A 6,503-nucleotide genomic window follows, 5' to 3' on the forward strand; every position below is an offset into this window, starting at 1 on the left:
ATTTATGTAGAAACAAAATTTATAAATATCATTATCTTTAAAGTTTGATAAAAAAAATAAATAATTTTATAAATAAATTTTATGAAATACTTTAGAGTGGTAACTTTCGAATTTTGAATACTTAAAATTTTTAATAATTAAATTAGAACAAAATTTAAACCATTTTTACTATTTTTATTGTCTAATTCTAAAAAATTTAGATAAACTCATTAGATGTAATTTTTTAAATATAAAAACTGTAACGTATGTAAAAAAAACAATTACAATTATAAAAATTACTATAATACTTATTGAATAATTTTTTTAAAAAATCAATTAAGAAGTCAATAAAATAGTATTAAATTAGTATTTTTATTTCTAATAATATTAGGAAAATATAAATATTTTAAATTTACGTTGATTCTGTTTGGATAAATTATAAATTATGACAAAAAGATTTATAAAATCAAACTATTTTTACAAAAAAGTTGTAAGGGACAAAATGTCCGTCATGTCACAGTAAATTTGAGAATGTTAGATTTAACGGTGCTTGTATAGTTTTCTGGAGTATTTGAAAATGCTCTAGATGATTTCAGAATGTTCTAAAATGTTCTAGAAGACCTCAGAATATCATAGAAGATTCTAGAAGACTCTGAAAAGTCATAGAGTATTCTAGAAGAGTATGGATGTATATAGTAGTTTGAAGAGTAGTATGAAATAATCTAAAAGTATTTAGAAAAATATGGTATGATAGATATTTGTAGTGAAAATTTTGGATGATCAATTTAGACCGTTGATTAGATTTAATCCTAACCATCCATTGAGAAGGTGGGGGGCGAGAGTTAGAGTTTGAGTGTGTAAGTCATTTGTAACAAACACTTGAGTAATAAAGCATTCTTTTCACCAAAGCTTCCTTTCTCTTGTGTTCTTAACTTTCTTGCTAAATACTGAGGGTTAGACTTACTTGGTCTTAGCTCGAGATGTTGAGTAAGTCCGAGTGCTAGTACAGAAGTATTGGAGTGTGTCCAAGGCTTTGACAATTTGGCATCAGACCAAGGTTCGAGAGGGAGCACAAGTGGTTTGTGGGTATGGCTTCTACTGTAACCATGGAACATTTGAGTCTCAAAGGAAAAAGAATGCTATTCCTTCTCAATGGAGAGGTAAAAAGGTCCATTCTTCAAGAGAGCTTAGAGGTAAGGACTCTAACTTCTTAGAAGAGAGATTTTCTATATTGGAAAATGTTCTATCCTCTATGGATGAGCGCTTCCAAAGGATAGAACATGACAAGGAGATCCTTGAAGCTCATGTTTTAGGAAAACTAGATGCTTTCAAATAAAGCATGCTCCAAATCAAAGAGAAGTTTGAGAATTCCTTGAAACTATTTGAGAAAGTTCGAGTTTGGTTCGACAAGGCAAAATCTCGACTATCCATTATAAAGGAGACGACAAAGATTGATTTTCCTAAGGCAAAGGAGTTTAAGGGCATGAGAGACGCTCGAGAGGTAGAGAACTTCCTATGACAAATGAAGAGGTACTTTAAAGACCAAAGGATAGTCTAAGAAGCAATAAAGGTACATCAAAGGCACCTTATGGCGCACCAATCTTGTTCCAAAAGAAACACGATGGTTCATTGAGACTATGCATCGACTATCGAGCACTTAACAAAGTAACCATTGAAAACAAATACCTTATTACTTTGATAGCCGATTTGTTTGATCAACTTGGTAGAGCTAAGTGGTTCTCAAGGCTGGATTTGAGGTCAATATATCACCAAGTGAGGATTGCCGATGGTGATGAGCCTAAGACCACATGTGTCATGAGGTATGGATCGTATGAGTGGTTGGTGATACCTTTTGGCTTGACCAATACTCCTGTGACCTTCTGTACCTTGATGAACAAGATCTTTCGACCTTATCTTGATTGGTTTGTAGTGGTCTATTTGGATGACATTGTTGTCTATAACAATACCTTGGAAGAACATGTAGAACACTTACGAACCGTATTCAATATCTTCCGAGAGAATAACCTATATGTGAAGAAAGAAAAGTGTTCCTTTGCAAGGGACGAAGTTCACTTCTTGGAACACATCATTAAAGATAGAACTCTCTGCATAGATCAAGAAAAGGTGAAGGTTATCAAAGAGTGGGAGTCACCAAACAAGGTATTTGAATTGAGGTTATTCCATGGATTGGCTAATTATTAGCGGAGGTTTATCAAGGGATACTCTGCCAAGGCTGCATCATTAACTGATCTTCTACAAAATAATCACTCTTAGGAATGGTCAAAGGAGTGTCAAAAGGCCTTTGATGAGTTGAAGGCTGCTATCACAGAAGGATCAGTACTAGCACTGCTCGACTACTCAAAGGTGTTAGTGGGTGGCACTATCAGTTCTTTTCTTTGAAAAATTGAATTGGGCCCATTGGACAGGGATGACACTGTGACTATGGGAAATGTACTAGCACACACCCAGACATATCTGAAATGACAAGATCAACTAGCCAACCACTAATCATCTTGTCCACCCAAGCAAATTGCAGAATTAATTAGAAAGGAGAAGCTGGGCTTACCTTCTCTTTTTCAAAGCCGTCGCATTGAAGTTGCTCAGATTTAGCCATTTCTTCTTCAGGGCTTCAGCGTCGTGCTCGTCTAAGCGTGCTAGTGCCGCCGTGCTCGTCCAGCATCGAGGTCGCCTTTTTATGCTCCCCATGATTTCAAGGAATTTCAATTCAAACACAATGGAGGGAAAATAAATTTAATTGGGGTTAGAATAGGTATGCAGGTTCGTTGTTTCTGGGCCTGGGTTTGGTTTTGACCCCATCCAAAAAATAATAGTAATTAATAATTAAATCGGCACATATTATTTTCACAGGAGGTAATAAAAAACAATTATCAGTCTTAAAGAACTAAGTATTAACGGGTGTGGATTACAAAACTTATATATTAATAATGTCATTTCTCACCTGATTGCAATATCCAACACCAAAACCCAAAAATATTCGATCGATAATAAGCATTCCAAAGTTAATTGCGAAGCCATTCAACGGCTCCAATAAGAAAAAACAAGCCACCCAAAAATATGGATGGCTTGCATCAGAACCATCTTGAGGTTGTGGCAGCACGCAAAGAAAGAAGCCATTAATGCCGTAAGATATAGAGAGGAGGTGAACAACGTGAGTAGTTAGTTGTCAAATTTACAGTATTGATTAGTAGCGGAATCATCCATCATTTGTTTATACACATCCGGAAAGAATTGAACCGAGAATGGTTCCATAGACATGACTCCTCCCGTGATACCAAGATCGTATCCAAAGAGAAGGCCTCCCATGGCAGCAATGACACATTGTAATTAACACGAACGCGGTCACCTCTCCCTAATGTTGTCGTCCACCAGTTTGAACATAGGCACCTCCTGCCATCTTTCAAACTCAGGCACCAGAGATGTTCTACTTAGTGATGATGATAATGGTACGATAACATGTTTAATTTATAGGATATTACACTGGCAGCAACCTACTTTGGATTTTCAAAAATGTTGACAACTAACACTAAAATGGCTTCCAATTACTGTCACTGATTTCTCTCTTTTGGCGATACGCATCGACACCTAAAAAGGTGAATCGCTGGTGCCTTTTAAATCCTACCAAATTTTTCGAAAAGTGGTTAGTGGGTGCCAATATCAGTTCTTTTGTTTGAAAAATTGAATTGGGCCCATTTGATAGGGATGACACTGTGACTATGGGGAATGTGCTAACACACACTCAGACATCTCTGAAATGACAAGATCAACTAGCCAACCACTAGTCATCTTGTCCACCCAAGCAAATTGCAGAATTAATCAGAAAGGAGAAGTCGGGCTTACCTTCTCTTCTTCAAAGCCGTCGCATTGAAGTTGCTCAGACTTAGCCATTTCTTCTTCAGGGCTTTAGCGTCGTGCTCGTCTAAGCGTGCTAGTGCCGCCGTGCTCGTCCAGCATCGAGGTTGCCTTTTTATGCTCCCCATGGTTTCAAGGAATTTCAATTCAGACACAGTGGAGGGAAAATAAATTCAATTGGGGGTTAGAGTAGGTATGCGGGTTCGTTGTTTCTTGGCCTGGGTTTGGTTCTGACCCTTCCAAAAAATAATAGTAATTAATTAATTAAATCGGCAGAGACTATTTTCACAAGAGATAATAAAAAATAATTATCAGTCTTAAAGAACTAAATATTAACGGGTGTGGATTAGAAAACTTATATATTAATAATGTCATTTATCACCTGATTGCAATATCCAACACCAAAACCTAGAAATATTCGACTGATGATAAGCATTCCAAGGTTAATTCTGAAACCATTCAACAGTGCTCTAATAAGGAAAAACAAGCCACCCAAAAACATGGATGGCTTGCGTCCGAACCATCTTGAGGTTGTGGCAGCAAAGAAAGAAGCCATTAATGCCGCAAGATATAGAAAGAAGGTGAACAACATCATTACCTGACCATACCTTCTCTGGCACTTCAAATTGCAAGGGAACACATGGTGTCCAGTTCAAGACATGAACAATAGTGCTCAAAGCTTCACCCCAAAAGGATTTTGCCAATCCAGATTGTGACAACAAGCACCTAACTCTTTCAACCAATATTCTGTTCATCCTTTCAGCCAAGCCATTCAACTGAGGAGTCTTTGGAGGAGTCTTCTGATGTCTTATACCATGCTCTTTACAATAAGCATCAAATGGACCTGAGTACTCACCACCATTGTCAGTATGAATGCATTTCAATTTTCTCCCAATTTCTCTTTCAACAGAAGCTTGAAATTGCTTGAACACATTCAAAACTTGATCTTTGGTCTTTAAAGTGTAAACCCATAATTTCCTAGAATGATCATCAATAAAGGTTACAAAATAGATAGACCCTCCAAGTGTTCTTGTCTTCATCAACCCACATACATCAAAATGCACCAAGTCAAGTATCTCCGACTTCCTTGAAGGCGGATGGCTTTTGAAAGAAACCCTGTTTTGTTTCCCAGCAAAGCAATGGTTGCACTTTTGCAAAGCAACCTTACAACTAGATAAAAGATTCCTCTTGGATAACATATTCATGCCCTTCTCACTCATACGACATAATCTCTTATGCCATAAATCAGTTTCATCAACAAACTCAGCAGCATTAACAACATCTTTCACAATCTTTGCTTGAGTTAAATAAAGGGTAGAGTGTCGAGTACCTCTAGCAACAACCATGGAACCCCTGGTGACCTTTCAACTATCACGAGAGAATGAGCTATCTAAGTCTTCATCACACAACTTACCAACAGAAAGTAAGTTCAATCGAATATCTGGAACATGCTTCACACGCTTCAAAGTCAACTTGGTGCCATTGAAGATTTCTAAGCAAACCCGTCCAATACTAGCACATTTTGCAACACCTTGATGAGTCATTTTCACATCACCAAAATCACCAGGAGTATAGGACGTAAACAAATCCCTCCTAGATGTAACATGAATAGAAGCACCACTATCAATCACCCAACTAGTGCTATTATCAACAAGGTTAACAGATTCAAACTCCTTAACAACAAGAAAATCATCATGAGTTACATTAACCTTGTCTTCATTGCTACCTTCATCTTTATTTGTGCTCTTGTCTTTACTTGCCTTGGCTTTCTCCTTCTTTAGATGCCAACAAAATCTCTTCACATGTCCCTTTTGACCACAATGATGACACTCAATATTCTTATACTTTTCTCGAGACTTGCTTCTGCTTTGATCTCTACCTTTAGGACCTCGACTTTTGCTTCTCCCCCTAGACTCAGAAACAAGAACATCTGAATGTGTAGCTGATGTACCTTGTGAATTTCTTCTCATCTCTTCATTCAAAACACTGCTCTTGGCAAGATCCATAGAGATTACACTATCAGGAGCAGAATTAGACAGTGACATTCTGAGAATTTCCCACGAGTTTGGTAAGGAGCCAAGAAGTAACAATCCTTGAACCTCTTCATCAAACTTGATGCCCATGGAAGATAACTGATTCATAATTTCTTTGAAATTATTCAAGTGATCTGTCATTGATGTCCCATCTGTATATTTCAAAGCCAACAACTGCTTGATCAAAAACATCTTGTTATTCCCAATTTTTCGAGCATACAACTGTTCAAGCTTAATCCAAAGGGTTCGAGCATGTGTCTCTCCAATAATATGGTTCAACACATTATCATCAACCCACTGCCTAATATATCCACAGACTTGTCTATGCAACAAAGTCCAATCATCATCAGATTTATCATTAGGCTTCTCTGTACCAAAAACTAGTTGATGAAAACTTTTGACATAAAGAAAATTTTCCATCTTTGACTCCCACAAATCATAATTAGGACCATTAAGAGTGATCATCCTACTAGTATTAGTATTAGCTTTCATTGTTCACAGAATCACAAGCCCGGAAAAATACCAACAAGCTCTGATACCACTTTGTTGGGCCGAACGTGGAGAGCTCTCGACAACCGGGAAGACTTCAGGGAGGAATCAAGTGAGAGAATATAAGATGAG

This window comes from Arachis stenosperma, chromosome 8 (genome assembly GCF_014773155.1).
Source record: "Arachis stenosperma cultivar V10309 chromosome 8, arast.V10309.gnm1.PFL2, whole genome shotgun sequence".
NCBI classification, from domain to species: domain Eukaryota; kingdom Viridiplantae; phylum Streptophyta; class Magnoliopsida; order Fabales; family Fabaceae; genus Arachis; species Arachis stenosperma.